Source organism: Marmota monax, unplaced genomic scaffold (genome assembly GCF_021218885.2).
Source record: "Marmota monax isolate L192 unplaced genomic scaffold, Marmota_monax_Labrador192_F-V1.1 WCK01_AAM20220418_F8-fsc00064, whole genome shotgun sequence".
Taxonomy (NCBI): domain Eukaryota; kingdom Metazoa; phylum Chordata; class Mammalia; order Rodentia; family Sciuridae; genus Marmota; species Marmota monax.
The window spans coordinates 2,041,766-2,064,096 of NW_026694542.1; the positions used below are offsets into that span (position 1 = coordinate 2,041,766).

The 22,331-nt window shown below is 37.3% G+C and overlaps 1 protein-coding gene across 1 annotated transcript in view; it reads right to left on the reverse strand.

The window, feature by feature from the left end:
- The window catches only part of Ankfn1 (ankyrin repeat and fibronectin type III domain containing 1), a 347,331-nt gene that overhangs the window by 240,795 nt on the left and 84,205 nt on the right, over positions 1-22,331 (reverse strand). Inside the window, exon 2 of the mRNA XM_046420653.2 lies at positions 12,242-12,282. The gene's annotated coding sequence lies outside the window, so the exon portion shown is untranslated. The remainder of the gene's footprint in view (positions 1-12,241; positions 12,283-22,331) is intronic.

Genomic DNA, 22,331 nt, shown 5'->3' on the forward strand with positions numbered 1-22,331 from the left:
CCTATGGGCCCCCAGCCTCCTTGCCCAAACTTTGCTTTTTATTTGCTTCATTCCTATTGCCACAAATTATCTGGCAAAGAACTTGGCCTCATTTACTGGACACCTGACATTCATTTCCTGTCCTATCTTATTGATCTCTTAGGCCTTGAATCTCTGAGTATTTCCAATCACTCTGGGAGATGGTCATTTTCAAGTATGCTGTCCTGTGTTGACATGGTTGCAGGTTGAAGGTAAAATGAAAAAAGTTCCACAGGTTTCCATCCACCAAATTTGGAACATATCTGGTTGCAAAATTCCTGATATGAATTTATGATGATTATCAGTTATATTAGCACTTTCCACTGAATAGCCCCTTTCATTCAACATCATTTATGAGGTTCATGCATATAGTTATATGTAATTGAAGTGTACATTCTCATTGCTGTATGGCGTTTCACTGTGTGAATCTACCTATGCATTTCTGTTGGGTTTATACATCAGAAAGGGATTGCTATATTATAGTGTATGCATTCATTCATCCTTAGGAGCAATGTCAGCTTTTCAAATTGGTTGCACCAAACGTCTCATTTACCAGCAGTGCACAAGAATGCTAGATGCTCTCTATTTTTGCATTGGTTATCTTCTGTCTCTTTTGCTGGGGCCATTTGGTTGATGTTCTATTATCTTTTATTTTGATCCAAACATTTGGATATGTGCTAGAAGTTCCTTGGAGGGTCTCTGAACAGGCATCTATTCGTGATCTGGATAGTTAGCTTTACTGTATTTTATGTTGCACTGGGCCTCTCTCTCAGTCTCCCTTTGAAAATACAAGATGTTTCTCAAATCCAGAATAAAATTACTTTAGCCATTAACATTAAATTGACATTAAGAAAAAGTGGCTAGCCTTAAAACAATCTCTTTGCATGTTTTAGTGCCTTGAAACTGCAGGATCAAAACAATTCAATCATGTAAGCACAGTGATCTCTGACAGCATGGACATAAATAAGAGAAATATACATGCGTGATTTTCACGGATCTTTTAGAACTGAGAAAACCATGAGTCATCCATGTGCAAAAATTAGAGAACAATAAAAATGAGTATTTAATCATTTAATAGTTGTTAAATAGGTTGCTTTAATTGTAAGTGTGAAAGTAAAATCAGAAAATCCATTATTATTATTATTATTATTATTATTATTATTATTATATTATGCTGTACTTTCTTGCTTCTTTCCACACTAGACACAAGTTCCCTGAACACAGGCCTGTGCCTGTCTTCTGTAGTGCCATATCCTCACTGCTAGTATGTTGCCTTGAATATTAGGGCACTCTCCACACAGGAGATGAAACTGAAGGAAGAATGAAAATGAATCAGATTGAGAAGTCAGCGAAAGATGATCAGGATTTAGATAGGCAGAATGGAAAACACAAGGCTTTTCAGTCAGAAAGCATATACCAGGTTTATATCAGTGTTTCCTTTTCTTGCAATATTTTTTTCTGTTTTTAAGTAAAAATCACATGATTCTCAATTCATTTCCCCCAGAAGATCTTGTTAAGTTCATGGACCTCGATGGAGTAAATCAAGTACTAGAAAGATGCCACCATGCTTGCAAATAAAACGAATTGTCTTGTAGGCCAAAAATAAAAAGAAGAGTTAAGTCAGGGGTGAGTGAGGTGGAGATGAAACCTTTGGCCAGCTGAATTTGTGTCTGGTGTGAGCCTGGAATCAGGGCTAGCCAGGCACTTAGCTGGCACAGTGTACTAGGGATGAAACATACTTTGCATCAAGTGGAAATCTAAAGCTGGGCCCGTTGCTGGAAATAGGAGGTCATGTGGATCTCAGCTTGTCAAAGGAATTAGGAAAAGGTTGTCCTCACTATTGCTATGACTGTGGCTTTGGGACGCTGTGAAATGATGGCTTTGCTTTACAATATATAGGTAAAGAGAAATTTAAAGTTGACATTATATCCCTAGCTTGGCAGCTTGGACCTTGCCTATCCTCAACATGATCACAGAGCAGGAACACACACCCCTTCTGAAGATCTGGTTGAACTGGGAATCTTGGATGGGGAGTTCAGTAGAGGCAAGAGCAAAACCTGAGAAGGTTGAAGGATGGGATAAAGAGAAAAAGAGAAAGAGGAAAGACTCAAAAAGGTAAGATAAATATCAAATTTCCAAATCACAAAGAAATTCCATGCTAAGTAAATAAAAGAAGAATAAAATGACCAGAGAGAAAGAGAGGAAAAAGTTATAGAAATTCTTAGAAATAAACATAAATGAAAAACATTGAATGAAATATTTGCAAATTGTAAAGCATCACATTTTAAAAAAATCACTAGCCTGTAGAATATATGTCAGAAATGCAATGATTTTCAGTCTACCATCAGAAAGTCCATGAGTATAATCTATTATAAGAACAAACAAAACTATAACATCTTAATAGATGAAGGAAAATATTTGGTAAATTTAAACATGTAACCATGATTTAAAAATAAATCTTAGTAAACAAGGAATGGGAAGATATTCTTAACTTAATAGAAGTCATTTAACCAAAAACATACAAGTAAGCATTATTTTTAACAGAAAAATTTTAAATACATTCTTATTGAGGTCAGAAGCAAGTCAAGCATGATTGTCATCATCCTGGTATTCAGTGTGAATTAGAGGCCTAAAGACAATGTGAAAAACAAAATCAGAGGCACAAGAAGCAGAGAGGATGACATGGAATTATTCTTATTTGCAGAGAATCCTTGAATAATATATACAGAGAAATCATTAACCTTTTTGAGAAATTAATGGGATTGCCAGATTAAAAGTCAAACATGAAAATCAACTGTATTTCTAGACAACACCAAAAACCATCTAGAAAATAAAATAGAATAAGATTATTTCACATAACAATAAACTATACTAATAAATATACTCAAAGATGTCTAAACATTTTGTAGAGAAAATTATAAAACATGTTTGAGGTTCACAAAAAGACTGATCAATCCTATTGTACAATATAAAAAAACTCATGGGTTGGCAACAAAAATGTCAAATCTCATGATTCTTCTATGCATTCAATGCAATTGTATCAAAATTATAAGGTTTTTGTGGAAATTGACCTTAAAGTTTTTTTTGTGGAAATTTTTGTGGAATAGACCTAAAAATTCAATTGAGAAAGTACAGAGTGTATGAAAAATATTTAAGAAAAAGGTCAAGCTATAGAGCCTTGTTCTATCAGATATTAACAGTAAAGCAAGAGTATTTAAGAGAATATGTCTTAGGATCAGGGATAGGCCAGTAGATTCCTCAGAAACAGATTCTGATATATGGAAAGCAAATTCATGATGGAGACAACATAGGAAGTCAAGGGAAAACTATGGAATCTTTATTTAATAAATCATGCTGGTTCAATAGATTTTTCCATGAGAAACATATAAAATTAGCTCTTTACTTCACCCCGTACAAAATGCAAATTCCATATGGTAAGAAACATAAATGTGAAATCAAAAGTTTAAAACTTTTAAAACAATGTACAGAAGAATATCTTTATAACATCAAAGTAGAGAATAAAAAAAAAATTCCCAAATGAAAAACTCAAAATGTAAATATGTCTCTAATAAAAATTACTGTACAGAAAGTAAAAATATAAGCCAGTGGCTGGTCTTGGAAAGACATTTGCAAATAACAGACATTAAATGAACACCAAGAATAGGTTGCTAACTTGTACAAATCTATAAAAAATAAGTAGTAATTGATAAAAAAAACAGTAGAGGATGAATAGGCAGTTAAAACACATAAAAAATGAAGAAACAACTGACATGAAAAAATGCTCATCTTTGATAAAAGTTAAAGAATTGAAAACTAGATAAACAAGGTACCATCTTATCCTTATCATATAGATAAAAAAATTGAAGTTTGAAAATAACCTCTGTTGGTAGAGATTTGGGGAAATGGGAATTTACATAGCCTGTTCATGGGAATATAAATTGGTTAACAATTAGGAGACTATTTTGGCAATATCTAGTAATATGTATATGTTACAGACCTTGTAATCCAACAATTTCATATCTAGTTAACCTGGAGAAAATTCTGCCCAAGTACAGAAGGCTATAAAGATAATCAATTCAGAATTTTTATAGTAATAATTGACAATAACTGAATTTTCACTATTAGAGTGAATAAATCAATGAATATTAATATAGTCATGCAATGGAATATTATCTAGGGTCAAAGCAGCAAATCCCAATCATGTGTCCAACTGAGTAAATCCCAGAAATCTAATGTTGACTGACAGAAAATGAACATCACGTGTGATTCAAGAACATTTATAAAAACTTACTAGGAAGTCAAGGTGGATATCGCTCATTGATAGAGAAAAACATGGATTAACACACAGAATTGTGTTGTTTGTTGGAGAATGATAAAACAGAATAGGATCAAGAAGGGGGAAATATAAATATTGAATTGTATTTATAATAATTTTTTCTTTAAAATCTATACCAAATATTGAATTGTTAAAAGTTAGTTAAACGTGATGGGAAGTACAGGAGTATTCACTATGTATTTTCCTCCATATATTAAATATTTCATGATACTTTCTATTTATTTATTCTTACCAGTTATATATGACAGTAGAATGTATTTTGATATATTATATATACATGGAGTATAACTTCTCATTCTTTTGGTTGTACATGATGTAGAATTCCATTGGTCATATAATCATATATGCACATAGGATAGTGATGTCTTATTCATTTTACTATCTTTCCTATTCCCATCCCCCCTCCCTTCCGTTCATTCCCCTTTGTCTAATCCAAAATACTTCTAACTTCCCTACCCCCCCCCCCCCCCCGCTTATTGTGAGTTAGCATCTGCTATCAGAGAAAACACTTTCTCTTTTTAATGGAAGAGTTTTATAGTTATTTTACTAGTAGGCCCATTATTGTGTCTATTCATAACTCTGATGTGGGCACTGACCTTTCTGTAGTTCTTGATGTTCATCCCACCCTATGCCTTTCACAGCCCTGCTGGTGTGATAGCTAATGGGACCAGAGGTGTTTCATATGAGGAATCCCATCCTTACACTGGCCAGTGGTCTACCGGGGAAAAAAAGACCTTAACCCTGTAAACATCTTTCCTTGGAGTTTCAAATCCATGGGAAATTTCTAAGTGACATTGGCGTCAAAGCATTCACACTCTGATGCCTATGGCTGCCATTTGGGGTCATATGCAAACTAGGGAGTAAACAGATTGAACTGGTCAACAGAGGCAGGTGAAACCTCAAGGACCCTGAAGGAAGAAAGCAGCTCTGATGCTTACTTGAGAGCTCTCCATGTTTTATGGCTCTCTCCAGTTCAAGGTAGTATAAAATCCAATGAAACTTTGCCTCCTGTTTGTGGATTTGATTAAATATCTAAATTCTGATAATTCTCTCCTCCTACTCCCTTTTAACTTGAACTTCTGATCCTTGTAGTCTAAAAAATATTTAGAAAAGATAGAATGATAGAATCTTTGAGTCAATAATCAGTGCTAAAGATAAAAACATTTTCAAGAGGAAGAAGGAAGGAAATGGGTTCTGAAGCAGGAAACAATCTTTGATCTTTGGCAAAACTCAAAATCATTTTTCAAAAAAAAACCTTGTAAGTTGGGGAAAATATCAACTTGTAAATATTCCCAGTCATATTTCAAACCCTTCTTCCCACTTCCTACCCCCACTGCTGTCTAAAGAGGAAGGACAAGTGTTAGAAATGGTTTGTACCAGTTTACAAGGGGCAATTGTTAGAATTTTTTGGAATGTGGAAGCTATTTGCTAAACACAGACATTCTTAAAAATTAAATTATATAAAACTTATAGTTACATAACTTACATTAAAAACAAAGGAAATAAATACCCAAAGTCATCACTTCCTAATTATTTTGCTGTCTTTTATTATCACTTATGCTTTTGAAGTTATTTGCATGCATTTTATCTCTGTGTTGATATACATAAAGATGTGCTACCATAAATCTTCCTTATTTTGCTTTCAGTGACATGTTGGGGGTTTGAAATGGCTGAGGGGAATATTTACACCACAGAAATTGATAAATACTACAAACCAGGGCTTGATTATCTGGATTTTAGAGAGTGATGGATAAAATGTTAATATGGCAGATTAAACAAAAGGGAGTGTTATGTCTATAGCTGTCATATAATGAATAGCTTAGAAATTTGAGTAAATATTCAACTACATTAAAAAATGATACCCAGTTTCACAAAAAAAAGTTGCTAATATTTCTGATGAAGAACATATCTGTGGCATATATCTTTGCCAATTCAATTTCTGATTTATTAACATAAACAACTACATTTACATGGAAACTATAGTCATTCATTAGATACAGGCAAGTATTGACTACAGATATAAGAATTCAGCAAAAAAACAATGAAGATATTCTATAGAATCTATGAAAATGTTCTATAGAATCAGCAAGGTCTATAGAAATCACAGTAAAGAGTGTTACATATTTTAACATTATTTGTAAATTGTGTGCTATGTATTTATTATGTCGGTAAAATTTACAGTAAGAACACACACACTCACACACCTACACACACACATACACACACACAGACACATATATACATAGATACCTACTTTTTAGAAGCAGCCTGGGAAGGCTACATTGAAATTACATAGGACATGGTGTGCTATAGCCAGAAAACAAAAGACTAGTAATTTAGTAATTCTGGAGCCTTGGTCATGTTAGGATAGAAGAAGTAAATGAGGAAGAGAGCAGCTCAGGTGGGATTGTATTATATATAGTAGTAAAGGCCAGGGGTGTGGGGGTGGTGGTGTTTGGAGTAGTTCCCATGAGGAATTAGGTATAGAATATCTTTAGAACACTTTTCTGTGGAGTGTAATACACTTTCCCCTTGAAGAACTTTAGCAAAGCTTTACTTTGTTTTCATCTTTTTATATGTTTGTGTTTCTTTGGAACACATATCTGAACTTAGATGGTCCATGAAGCACTTAGTTATGTTCAAGTCATGCTAGCATTTAATGATAAAATTATTATTTACATTCAGTATAAGTCTACTTGGAGTAAATTATGCTAAGCTTGCATTCCATCCTGTTAGGGTAGACTGGTTACACAGCATACCTATATTTGGAGAAAAACAACAGAGGCAACAACAACACAACCATTATTGCTATTAATTATTGTTTTTATATATTACCAGTAGTTTTTCTATATTCTTTACATGAAGGAATACATAAATGATTTATTATCAAATTCTGCATATGAGGAACAGAAGCAGAGAAGTGGTACAACATGCTTCAAAGCACATAATTTTGCACTAGCAAAGCACTCTAGCCCCTGAGGTCACACCATCAGTCAAGTCTGAAGTACAAAACGGCCAAGCATGGGTAGGATAATGTAAAATTAGTCTTTTAGTTTCTAAAGAGTACTGATATCACCTGAGGACAGGTCTCTCTAAGGATGCTGGAAAGCTGCCCAGGTTTGACTGTGTTGATGGATTGAATAAAAGCATTTATTGAGCATCCAGTTGCTTTGGAGAATGTCACCAACATTTCAAGAGAAACAAAGATGAATAAAACATGGTTCCACCTTTAAGGAACTTAAAACGCAGATACTTAAAATCTAAATCAGAGAAGGACAGGATTTAAAAAATGTAAATTAAAAAAGCCCCTGATGGTTTTTATGAATATTCTGAAACTAATAAGTGTTACAGGGATACGTGCAAATGTTTACATATTATTTAAAACCAAGTGCATAAGTATAGGACTGGAAAAAAAATCTGCTTTCATAGCAGCTTTTATATAGCCTCTCTAGAGGTTTTAGGATTAACCTCAGGACTAAAATGCTGTTAAAACTTTTGATATATTTTAGGTTATACTTATAGAAGTTACACACTCAGAGAGTCTCTTTTCCCCATGTAGAGTTCTGGAATGGTCAGCCAGCCCAGCAGCAACCTTTCTTGGTAAGGCTATAACATTTTAAGAGGAGCCCTGCAAAAGACACCTGGGATACATGGAAAAGGAAAATCTAACCAGTTACGTGAAGGATGAATGAAAGAATCGGGACGTTCAGCCTGGACAAGAAAGACTCAGGAGAGTAGGTGGGATCAGATTCCAAAATATTTGGAGGGTTGTCATGTGGAAGAAGGAGTCAATACTTCTGAGCTGCTCCTAAAGGCAAAATGACCCGAAGTCATGGGGAGGTTAACTCAGGTTAGCAAAAGACAGTGAATGCTGATCTATTTAAAAAATGGACTGTGAGCTAGGGGAAGGGCTCCTGGAGAGGGTGGTAGGCGGGTGGCTTATATTTTCAACATAATGTTGAAAGCATCTTCAAAAATTAAAATCCTATGCTTTATGTTTCTGTAATAGAAACAGTTCCCTAAATCTTTAGTACACACACACACACACACACACACACACACTATCATATTTTTCCCATTGCAGAATTTGAGAGATTGTAATTAACACACGAGTAGCAATTATCTTTATATTCCTTTTAGAAGCAAAAGGAACAGTGACAGGTTATGACAAGAGAAGAAATACACAGCCTGTGTGCATAGAAAACCAGTGAAGAGTGGGCATAAGCCCTGGGAATCCTCTCTGGGGAGAACAGGGAGCTGTTTTGATTTAAAGAAGTGAACAGAGAAGGAATATGAGGTTAACCCTGGATGCAACTTTAAATCCTTCAGCGCAGTGCCTAGCAGCCATAAGAAAGCAAACAAAAGTCTGCAAAGCTTCCCAGAGGCGATGAATAGAAACAGAAACAAGTCACTCGCCTAGATAAATGCTGCATCCCTGAGTTGCCTGTGGCTCCCACCTCCTCTGCACCAGGCATTGCAGTCCTGAGGAAGGGCAAGAAAAGGCAACCAGAATGAGGGCAAAAAAGGTCTGGCACATGGATCTTGAGCTAACTCACATAAATCAAGTAAGTGTAATTGGCAAGTGGACACTTAGAGACAGAATATATAAAGGAAATCTCACCAGAAAGGGCGGGGGACAGGCGGGAGCCAGTGGAATAAACCGCTCTAGACTTGTTGAATACAGGAAAAACAAAGAGAAGAGATTGACTTTGAAATCCAGACAAAGCTCAGCAGAGAAGCAAGAAGAGTTAGGGGAACAGATCTTGGCCCGGATGATGAAAGCCTCAGATATATTCCTGGCCACACCAAGCAATTTATTAAAAGTTGTTTCTTCCCCACGAACCAACCAACTTCCACTGGTCTCTAGCATTCCTTCTGACTTATTTCATTAACGTTTCCTTCTTTTTCTGGAGCATACAGAGCCCCAGGGAGTCTCTCTCTTCCCCCACCTCAACCCCACCAATGGGGCATTGAACGAGAGCCAGGGTGTTGTCTGTGGAAAGAGAAATTGCAAAACCACAAATTGCACAAAATCGTTACTGCCAAAAATCGAAAGGAACACACAATATCACCATGCCTCTTTAAAAGCAATTGCGCATTTTACAGCCCTCTGGATAATTCAGGTTTGTTTGGCAACTTTCTCACCCATACCACCCAGAAGACAATGCCCCTCCACCAGAGGCAGTTGACCTCAAGAATAAGTGTGGTCGAAAGGAACCACACCGAGGTAGTGCAAGCCTCTGCAGGACACTGATTTGACCCAATAGGATTCTATTTTCTACTACTGTGTAGTTTTGACTTTAAGGCCCAAAGTTTGTCACCAGAGTGACAAAACAGGGAGAGTTCTGAATAATCGAATAAGATCCCTTACAGATATGATGCACTTTTAGATACAACATAATCCTATGAAAGGAGGCAGGAAAAAAAAAATGACTTCCTTCCCCCTCCCTCACTCTCTGTTATAATCTTAGAAACTGGGGTGCTAACTAACATTCCCAAAATCAAGCCACTGCTAAGGAGGTGAACTCGGATTTAGCCACAGGCCTCCTGATTTTCCCTCCCGGGTTCCTCACATGGCTCAGCCCTATTTCTCTGGGGGCATATGGTCCTGGCTTGGCTAAGCCATCTGCTTCAGCTGCGTTGGCATCTTACATGTCCCATACATATTTGCTGGACCTTTACTTGGAACGCTTCTGCCGTTCAGTGCAGACCTAAGACTTGTTGCAAGGGACGCTGACTGGGTTGTTTTCCATTTGTTTTGGTTGTATAGTACAGTTCTTATTAGGATATAAAGCCAAATCCAGAGAGGATGATGAATGTGAGGGCCCAAAGGAGCTCAAGTCACCCTTGCCTGGTTATTTTAATGCATTTCTGTGATTTCATGGGTTGCTCAAAGATGGCTTGGGGAGTTGAGTAGACTGTTTTGTTTGTATGGTGTAAAATTCAAGTGCAAATTTGCATCTCAGATTATCTACTAATAAAATAGGTTACGGTACACTGTGCAGGCATGTCTTTGAGAAAAAAAAGAAATCTGAAATTAAGGTGATCACAATTTGAGCCCTCTAAGATGGAATAGCAGCCAGCACCTTCCTACTTCTCCCAATCTGGGAGGTAAAGGGTACTTTTTGAAAATTTGACAAAGAGATCTTGGGGTAATAATCATAAAAATGCACTTATGTTTACATATAATGGCTTAAAATGCATTGTAAATTGACCCTTCACTTAATTTTCATCATGAATATATATCAAATCATTTAAAACATTGGTGAACTTAAATAGACAGTGACAGTCTGATAAAGAGCTACTAAATATGAACATACAGGAAGATAAACATAGGTGGTTTCCCCTGAACAGCACTTTATGTTCAAAAGAAAGAATGTAGTCAAAAGCTAACATTTGTACAAGCAATATACTCATGATAGCACATGAAAAGAGGGACTGCTTATAAAATCTAACACGACTTTATTGGTAAAATCTGCTTAAAATATTCATAACGTGCAGGTGTCTTGATAATGCAATAAAGACCAAAGCAATATAACACAGAGCTTGACATTTTTAAAAATTCCAGTGAATGCATAATACTTTGACATTAAATTTAAATGACTTTGAAAGTGAATGTCTCTTGTGGTGATGTTTGAATATTTGGTGTATAGCAATGGGATCAATTTATTCTAGAGAGCAAAGAAAAACATCACCCTGGGAAATCAGTAGAAACTAAGTTTTTCTTGCAGTTCAGCTGAACATGTAATTTTCTCAGGGACTGAATGATTTGAAAGAGAATCTATTAGAGCATATATAGTATGTATAATTCAAGCAAGCTCTTTGGACTATGATGGTTCTAAGAATGTCTAGTTAAATGCTTTAGTGGCTGCTGAGATTCAGCCCTTGTTGGAAATTCCATATGAATCAGGAGCTGAGAGTTGATGTGGCCTCCCAGGTTTTATCTGACCTGATGGTTGTTGATTTCTTGCTTACTCATTACTCGTTACCTTTTAAGCTACTTTTGAATAGTCAGGGTCTTTATGTTGATCTAAATCTATATCCTGCTTTTTGAACTTGGATATTATTATTATGGAATTTTGTAAATATACACATTCATAAATATGTGTATAGGTATACATACACATACACATCTATACATCTATACCTGTATGTGTATGTATATACACACATATGTGGGTGTATACATATATGTTTGGTTGAAATCACTCTTAACTTTATTTTATTAAAAAGAGAAAAGAAAAACAATGTATTTGCATCTTAATTCCAAAGGCAAAATTCTCCAATACTCAGAACTTCCTGTTCAGACCTACCATAATTGTATTTATTCTTTCAGAATAGAGGGTAATGGTAATGTGGGCATAAATGCTGGAAGCGTCAGAGTAAAGAAGCAAAATCCACAGGACATTAATTCCAGAAAGAACACTGGTGTGTGAAGTGGCCATAATGCAGTAGACACTGCAAGGAATTGTTCAGGTAGCTACCAGGATCTATTCATCAAGAAACAGCCTGCAACCAACCATAAGATGATCACCTAGGTGAAGAGGAATAAATTAGTCATCCATTTGAGAGACACTGAATATTCAGATGTTGGTGTCACATGGCCATAATAGCTAAATGAATGTTGCCTACTTTTTCCCTTCTTACTTTTATCTAGCTTTTCAGATGCAGTTTGTCACGGCCACAATCAGGTTCCAAAACGTTTTCTAAAATGCTCCATGATGTTATACAAATCTGTACTGTAAAACGGTAGCTTCAAACTGTGGCTGCATTTGTTAAGCCAGACCTTAAAAATGCAGCAATGTGAGATAGGAGCCGTAAAGATTAAGAGGTTTTAGGAATTATAGCTGGGAAGTAGATAACATTTCAAGGAGGAAATGTACTTACATTTTGCTGCAAGTGAAATGCCTGTCTTTAAAGGGTAGCCTCTGAAACAAAGAGAGAAAAAAGTATGTTAAAAAAATTATACAGTAACCCATTCAAAATGAAAAAAAGAAAGCATTACTTAGCCTTTGAAGGTACAGCTACTGACTGAAAAATAATGAGATGCCTAAAGAAGAAAATGCGCTTATTGGGGGTACACTGTTCTTGGGGGTGCAGGGAGCTGTCATCTACAAGGAAAGTATTTAAGTCAACTGGCACATCTCATCACATGCTCAATTCCATGTCCCTGAATGTCCTAAAATTTTAATACCACTAGACACTCACTTTGTCTCCAAGGTCTAATCCTAGAGAGTAAACACAAGGAGTGGTTGTCGAGTACAATGGCTTAGACTCAGCCTCTCCCTGCTTCAGGTTCATACTGACATTGTACCTTGCTCTTGTAGGCCCAGTTCTGACACATTGTTCCATTAAATGAAAGTCCTCCAAAAAATTATAATTTTCTCAATTCATGCTTATGGGGATAAGTGGACAGTTTTCTTTTCCAAGAAATAGAAAGCTCTTGTGGGGGACGCTGAAGGGTGGATAGAAATCAATGCCAGTTTTCTCTTTATTCAGGATGCCAATGAAAGGAGAGGAACAATTAGACTGTGCCTGTGCTAGGAGGGAATTTGCCAAGTGTGGAGGCAATTTGTTCAGTGTGGCGGCCCACCAGAAAATTCACCTTGTTTCCAAATACATTTTTTAATCTCCTGTGGTTATATCCAAAGGAGGGCTTTTGAAGGTAGCAGGTTTATTAGGGGATGGCAGGGAAGTCACCATGGTTGATAGAAACTCCTTATCATTCTGAGATTTGGGTAGTTCTAGGTCATCTCTTAAATGAGCACTCAAGTCATGGTGCCCTTAGACCTACAGAAAGATCTTGCCATGCCATGCCACCCACATGGATCAGGATAAGTCAGATGAGTCACTTTACTGAGAAATATTTCTCCAAACTCTGCCATTTTTATTTATTTTTTTAGTAATACTGTGCCTTTGGAAAATATATTCAGTGTTCTGAGATGGACAGAAATAATAATAGCAACTATCTCAAAGAATTATTATAAGGGTTAAATAAAATAATCAATATCAAATAGTTACATAAAATAGTGCCCATAGAAGATGCTATAGTTTGGATCCAGAATGAGGCCCAGGTGTTAAAGGCTTGATTCCAGATCCAAACTATAGTATCCACTATGGGTGAGTGAGAATTACTACTTAGTGTTGTTACCAATGCTTGACAAATCCTACTTAGTGCTGTTACTGTTGTTATTATTATTAGAAGGACAAGTTGGAAAGCCAAGTTAAGAACATATAACAAATCCATGAAATGGGAGCTGGGAGGGTAACTAATTGCTTGGGCAATATGTCTCCATTCGTGGCAGTCAAAGCTGTACCATTGTCCCAAATTTCTGTCCCAGATTGCCCTTTTCCAAACGTTAGTCCTCCAGCTGCTGAGTATATTCAAAATCTCTGAACGTTATAGAAAACCACCTAATCCCTCATTTAGTATCCATGGGAGGTGGAGCTCATAGATTGACAAATTGTTAAATTATTAAATGGCTGGGCCTATGAAGAATAGGGATAATTGTATCTCACACAGGTAGACACTTGATCCATTTTTACTGGACTAAATTTCTTAAATGGATCTCATGGTGTGACTCAAGAAGATGTCATGTATCACAAAATGGAAGAAGTTTTGAACACTGCTCTGATCACAGCCTGACATACATTCTCCCCATCTCCTGCCATTCCAAACAAAAAAGTGTACTGAAATTGTGTAGTTTTCAGCTCCTTTGAGGAACGTGTTGCCAGGAAACAAATTTATAATTCTTTCACCTACTGAGAAAAGTTTTTCTAGTGCTTCAGATAATGGGTTCTTCAGTCATAAAAGTATGAACAAAGAAAATTGTTACATCGTGGATTCACTGGACAAGAACTCTTCATTTGGGCAATGCAATTTTGCTGCAATGTGTTTGATCACTTTTAAAATTATTCAGAGCTGTCCTTGAGGTTGCATTATGTATCTACCAATGTGATGGTTTCTATCATTTTTCTTGGGGTCCAAATCAAATCAAGCAATTATGAAGTCTGGGGTAGTTTGTTTTTCAGACTGTGTAGCTACATGAAAACTTGTCTTTGCTTTTTAAAGCTCATTTCCACTTTAGAAAAAGTAAAACCTGAATTCTTAAAGGAGAGAGGCCTTAAAATGATTAACTCATTCACTGAATGTTTGTTGAGTATCTACTATATCAAGGCTTACAGTGTTCTAGGCTCTAATAATCCATCCCTGGCCCTCATGATGAATGTCTATCTGGCTTTAGGAACAACTGGACAGTTTGTAGAGACACATAACACATGATGCAAAATTACACCAATGATCAGTGAGAGAGAAGGTGGATTGGTGATCTGATCCAGCCAGGGAAGTCAAGGAAGTCTAATTTAAGGAGGTGTTGGAATAATAGCTGGTGAAAATTCATATTTAATAATGATACCAGCAAATAATTTTGAGTGCTTTATGTGCCAGGAATAGCCCTCAGTGCTTTTCCATGTACCTATCAGTTCATTCTTTGTAATAGACCCTGTTGATGTCTACTCTTATCCCACAACAGGAATGGTGGGGAGCATGGAAGACACCAAGCAGGACATGGGCTTCAGGCAGGAAGAACTGGCTTCTTTGAGGGACCAAGAGAGCAAGACCATTATTTGCATTATTTTGTACATACTTTGGCAGAGTTCCTTCTTCCACCCTAGAAGAGGAAGCCTAGTCCCTCTGGTCCCACCTCAGAGGAACGTCTTGGCCATCTGCCTTATAATATGGTACCCAGTATTCCTTGAACCTCTTCAGAAGCATATAGCCAGCAGTTTACTATCCTCAGATTATGGGAGGGAGCACTGGGCCTGATTTCATAGCAAGGCCCAGAGGGAGCACACTTTTTCAAAACCCTTAGGTATCTATTTTGGTATCCTTTAGTTGGAACCCACTCTGATGAATGCTGGAGATCTGTCTCTATCTGTGCTCTCAAATGAAGGTCTTGGAGAAGCTGATCTGCAGACCAACATGCTCAACCAGGAGATCCTCTATGCCATCCATCTATCTCAGCTTCTCATCCTGATTCCTATGGCTGACGCCACCTGGTTGCCATCTTGGAAACTATAATTCACACTCATTAGAGAATAAGACCTCTTAGTAATTTTTAAATGTTCTATGCCAACTGAAGAATCTCATAGAGCTTTCTTATATTTAACATTTTTATGATTTGTAAAAAATTGCATCAATGTAAGAATAGCTGTTTATATAATGTAACATATGGAGTCACAACTCCAAAATATCTATTCTTTTTTATGAAACACAGTAAGCTAATTCCTTTATGTCCAAGATAATGAATTTTGAGATGAAGAGGCTACTGCCTTCTTATTCTGAATATTGAATTAAATCTTCTTTATGTTAATTTTATTTATTTTCTTTAATGTTGTGGTAAGAATGGCTAGTCTCTATTCCACTTATACCCAGGAGTGCTGGGAACCAAAGCCTTAAATTATTTGGGAATTTAAGAATGAACTGATGAAGGTTTTATTTAATGTAGAACATGCCAATTGTCAAATAATAACAATAATAACAATAATAATAACAGTTTGTGAATGTTGGCTCTCCTCTTCACTCTGTTCAACACTCATTCCTTAAATGGTCATAAGAGGGGCACATGTCATCACTAGCCTCTTGTCTCTGAATTTGGGTCCTGATTTGACCTACCATAGTCTCTACTTTAAAAAGTCAAATCAGACAGGTTTCTCATGAATATTTCTAATTTTGCTCAGTAGCACTTGAGTTCCTACCTCCACTCCTCAATCTGGCTGGTGCTTTAAGAATTTTTTTTAAACATTTCCAACAACTTCTCCTATGCTATTGGAATTTCAATTTTCTTTTTTGTGCCTTTGCCCAGACCTTGGTGGACAGTTCCACTGACTTACCATGTTTACTTACAAAGGGCTTCTTGTGTTTTCGTTTTGAATAGTTAAAACGCTCTTAATTTAAATAAACAATTTTCATTACAGAAAATTTGGAAAATACAGAAAATACTGCAGTGAAGTAAAAGAGCTCAGAACCGCACAGATTTATCTTGACGTATAAAAAGAAGTGAACGCCTTGCTCAACACCACAGCCTCATTTTCCAGAAGCCATTACAATTAATGGTGCATGGGGGCATCCTTCTTAATTGCGTTTATGCTTATGAAAGAACAAATATATACACAAAACTTTATACACACACTTGTATCATTTTTTTAACAAAACTGAGGCCACACTATATAATAATCTATAATATGCTTCTATTATCTTAATAGCATTTTTGTGGACATACATTCCAAGTCATTTTACACAGATCTCCTATTCTTTTTAGTGGCTAAATGAGAGCCCATTATGGATACATCCTAATTTATTGAATCCATCCCATGATGGACATTTGGATTATTTGTGAGTGTTTGCTATAAAAATGAACTTATAATGACCAGAATATTTTGAACATTTGCATTTAGACTCATGGTTTTATATTGTAGAGCAGTTCTCAGAATTGTGGGTACTATATAATAAGATATCTGAGGATTCATATTAGATAGAGAGTCCAAAGTTTTCTTCAAGAAGGTTGAACTTACTCTCTTATCAACAGTAAGATAAATCTTCCATCTGTATATTTCACTAGGCCTGTGTAATTTCTATTTCTTATTTTCCTCTCTGTGTGATCATCTTCCTTTTTTAAGATATTTTATTCAGTGTTCAGCAAAGTTTTTGAGTTCTAAGAACTCTTTCTCTTTCTCCAGTTGTTCCTTTGTAATTATTTCCCTAGTCTCCTCAGGAATTTGCATTATTTTGATCTGGAGTTCTTTTTATTTGTTTCTTTGAGGCTACTTCACAGAGAGCTGCCTGTCCCTCCTTCAGCCTGCTGAGTCATCTTCAATGCCTTGTGCACATTCTCCCCCATTGGCACCTGTCTGCACACATCAGAAACAGATCTTTCTGATCCACTGAGGGGAGACAGGTCCTTGGTGCACTTGCAGGCAGGCTGTTGAGTCTGCAAATGGCGAGAGGTGAAGGTACTGGGAGGCTAGGTTCCCCAGTTGAGAGAAGCCACAGAGGTCTCCAAGTTTTCCGAATCACCTGGGCAAATGCAGAATATAGCGATTTTCTTCAAGTTATTTAAAAAAAGGAGCCATTTGGGCTTATCCTCAGCCATGCATAAGAAATAGGCATAGCTGCTGATAGTATCCACTTTGTGCTCACAGATCACTTGGGATCTTGTTAAAAAGTAGATTCTGATTTAGCAGGTCTAGGGTGAGGATTTGGAGTCTGTATTTTCTATAAGCACTTACGTGTCACTATGCAGAGCTATGTATTAGCATCTGGTTCAAGAACATTTTGAGTAGAGAGGTTATAAGTTTCATGCATGAGCTGGGCCCCTTGTGTCCCCTGTTTCCTAAGAAGCAGCATCCAGACTACAGAGACCAAGCCTTGCCCAGCACTGGAAATGATGGTGCCCACAAGCTGCCCATCACTAATCAAACCTGCACCATCTCCAAGGGCCTGTGAGCCAGGGTGTCTGGCATGCCCTCTGAATTACCAGCAAATGAAGGCCAGGCTTTTCCCACCTGCAGGCACAGTGTTCCAAATTACTTCATCACCCCTGCAGAGAGCTGGGAGAGAGGCTGACTAGAGTGCCCTTATATGACTTTCATCCACATTTTCAACCACTTCAAGTTATATTCAGACTTCTCTGTATGTCTCAATTGCTGTTAGAATATCTGAATGTTTCTTCTGTCATTTTAGATTATTCTTGGTATAGATTTACATCTGGCTACCACCAGACTTCTAAAAAAACTGAATTTATTGCATATCTCATAACTTCTGTTTGAGTCCCATCTTTAACAAATCACAATAGAACTTTTTATTGCCCTTTAATTTTCCTTATAAATTCTCATAACTTGACTACCTTTCATCAATCAGGCCTTTCATTGATAGCATCCATATACATATATGGATATTTTGCCTATTTAAATGCATTTTTTGGTCCTTTTTCAGTAAGTACAGACTTAGGGCTAATGTTTTACTTCATTATTGCATGAACAATTTCAATATTTATAAATATCTCCCCTTCTGAGGTATTGAATTTGACATAAAGATGATCAATCAAGTGAGGGGACCCATTTTGAGGGGCTGCATTTTGCATGGAGTACCTGGTAGGAAACTTTCAAGCTTACACAGTGTTTTCATGTAGTTGTTCTCCTATGATCATATGATCTTCACATCACCATGTGAAGAAAGAAAACAAGTTTTCCAGCAACCCCAGTTAACAGGAGAGGAAACTTGGCTCAGTGCAATTGAATGTGCACCCAAAATCATATAAGAAGTGATTTGAACTAGAATTTAGATTTTGATTTCAAAGTTAGTGCCATTTTAAATTTGAGCTTAATATTTAAAGACTAAGAACCTCTTAAGACTGTTATTAAAACCACTCTGATTGTACTGGTTTTAAATAGCCACCATCAGAACCTGGAATGGCCCTCCATAACTTACAATTGATGTACTCTTTGCTTCTTGTCTTGACAAAAATAAAACACAAAGCAACAGCAACAAATCCAGAAACAGCTTCCAAAACAATGAAGATATTTCCATGCCAAGCTGACATACCAGACCAGGCAAAGAACCTCAACTCCAGGAGAAAAATTTTAGGAAATTTGCTTGAGAAAAAACATTTTAGTTACACTGTAAGTAAAGTGTAGGGAAAATGTATCTTACACTGTGCCCCATAAATATGTACAGCTATTATGTGTCAAGTTAAATAGAAGAAAAAATTCACTTAAGGATGGTGCACTCAGAAAATGTTAACATTATAATATTATGTTATAAATATTGTAATGTCATGGATGTGAAAATATTTTGTACAACAATTTTATTGTATACAGTCTTTTTTTTTAAGAGAGGAGAGAGAGAGAGAGAGAGAGAGAGAGAGAGAGAATTTTTTAGTATTTATTTTTTAGTTTTCGGTGGACACAACATCTTTGTTTGTATGTGGTGCTGAGGATTGAACCCGGGCCGCACGCATGCCAGGCGAGCACGCTACCGCTTGAGCCACATCCCCAGCCCTTGTATACAGTCTTTAAACAACATGTGTTAATTGTAATGTTTTTTAAAAAAGAAGTTAATGTTCAAGTGAATTTGGGAAACATTGGATCAACGATAGTTAAAGAGTTATTTCTTTTAAAGAACTTTTAATATTTTAATACTTATTAGATTTTTTATAAATTCTAGAGAAAGGGAATGTTCCAAACTTATGTGATTGAAGAACCCCTCTTGCCAAGCATTCTGAGGGACACATGCCAAGCATTCTGGAACAGTGGCCTCGGTGATTCAGGGAATTGCTCTCAGAACAGAGATGTTGGAGCTGAGATTTTCACAACTAATTGATGTGGGCTACAAGAAGAGGTGGGAAAGGGCCCTCCTCCCAGAGGAGGGCATGTACAAAAGCCCTGATACAGGACATGTGCCAAGGGAACACAGAGTAGCTCGCAATAGTTGGACCAAAGGATTCCACATGAAAGAATTGAAAGAATCAGGAGAGGTGGGGATAGAGGTGACCAAGAGTTAGGTCATCCCAGCCAGGTAGAGAATTGAACACTATCCTGGGAGCCATGAAAGGCATTTAAAAGTTTCTAAAATATGGGAGAGGTGTAAATAGATTAGTGCACCAGTAGAAGGAAGAGAGTCAGCCTGGTGTCAGGAGTTGCTGAACTCAGATGTCTGCATTGAGAGACCAAGCCAGAGGAGGAAGATGAAAGAGCATGGGAGAGAGAGAAACTGGGGGAAAGACACAGGGGCTCAGGAGAAAGCATATGCAGGGCCAGATGACCAACTGGATGTGGATAGCGGGGGCTGGGCAACTCCTGGGGATGGAGTGGTGATACAGTCCCCCCAAAGAAGGGCACTATGGGGGAGGGAGGAGCAGATCTGGATTGAACCTAATACCTGGCTAGAAGATAGAATTCAGGAGAGAAGAGATGATGTTCAGAGCTGAAGCTGAATTCAAAACAAGTTTTAGACAGGTTGAATTTGAGGAGCCACCAGGACATGTAAGGGTTAAGATCCTCACAAGTAAATATATCAGAGATAACCACAGTTCTAGGAGTCTGGAGGTCATCTAATTATTCACCAGGAAACACAGATCTCATTTAGACATTCTATATCCAAAACCCCTCAACCGAGGAATGACACTATGAATTATTTTAAAACAAACACAGCATGGAGGAAACGTGATTGTTTAAAACCTGAACTGATTAGCTCTTCCACCATCTAAGGGGCAATCAACTCCTTCATGCTGGTGGAAACAGAACTCCGTCTAGAGTGCCTCTGCCTTGGCACTACTGACGTTTGGAGCTGACGGTTCTCTGTGGTGGAGAATGTTCTCTGCATTGTATCATGTTTTGTAGTGTCTTTGGCCTCCACCCTCTACATGGCAGTATTTTCTCCTCTCCCACCTGTGACAACCAAAAAATATCTCCTAATGTTGCCAAATTCAGCTGATGGGCTCTCCCTACCCCCCAAGGTGGGAACCACTGCTCTGTGCTTTGCATTCCACATAAGCTGATGGAATTTCCAAGGACTCTGCTAATTCCTTTGTGGCACTAATGGGTGAAACCCTGAGGAGGTGTCCTTTTGTTCAGCAGAATGTATTTTTTAAGCTTTATATTCTTTTTAATTGTCTAATCATCATGGATGAATTTTGGGGACACAATATGATGTTTTGATATATACATATATATGCATATATATGTTGTGGATGTTTGAATCGGGAAATTAGCTATCACTTCAAATACTTATCATGTCTTTGTGATGAGAATATTTAAAATCTTTTCTTTTAACTGTTTTGAAACAGAGCATACATGTCTGTTATTAACTATAGTCACCACACTGTGCAAAAGATCGTCAGAGCTGGTTCCTGTTATCCAATTGAGACTTTGCACCTGTTGCCTAGTGTCTCTCCTTTGCCCACACACCTTCCATCCCAGCCTCTTGAAACCACTACCCTACTCTATAGATTCCATATATAAGTGTGATCATATGGTCTTTGTCTCTCTATGCCCAACTTATTTCCCGATACTATGGTATCCTCTAGCTTCATCCATGCTGTCAGAACTGATAGATTTTCCTGTTTTGTTTTGTTTTAAGGCTGAATGATAGTCCATTATGTGTATACCCCACATTTTAAAAATCCTTTCACCCACTGCTGGACACTCAGGTTGCATCTGTGTCTTGGCTATGGTGAATGCTGCCACAGAGAACACAGAAGCACAGATGTCTCTTTGATGCCCTGACTTCAGTTCCTTTTGGGGATATACCCAATATCTGGGTATGTTTGTCCTATGGTTGTTCTATTTTTAGATTTTTGTGGAACCTTCGTGCTGTAGTAATGGGTATTTGCAAAATTGGCTTAGACCTTGATTAGATGGCATAAGGACTGAATTCTGCTGCAGAAGAAAGCAAGAGGGGCAGAATTCCTAAAGTAAACCCTGGAGCTTGTGGGACAGCAGGAGGCAGGGTCTCTTGATGGCTGGGGAGATAGATGGAGGGCCTGTAAAGACAGGGATGCTTAACATTCAATCCTAAATTATTTACTGTTCTGCAGTGTAAGATTCCTCATTGTTCTGAGGTCGTGAAGTGGAACCTTCACCCAGAAGTGAGAGAATGACATTCTCCCAGGATTGAGCAGAAATTTTATGTTGGGCATAAACTTTCAGGCTTTGACCTCACCACTACAATCTTATATTTTCTATCTTCTTATATTTTCCTTTTTCTCCTCTTTTTTTCACATCTATGAAAAAAAAAAACTAATTTCTCTGCTTGGAATCATCAGGAAGCTTAACTACCCCCTACCCCGCAGGATGCTGAAATTCTGGTGGAGGAGGGCAGAAAGGTGCTTTAGACTGGATCTGGGCAGAATTCAGCCTACAAATTACCCTTGACAACATGGGGTCCTCTCATGTGATGTCTCCCTTTACAGATCAGTAA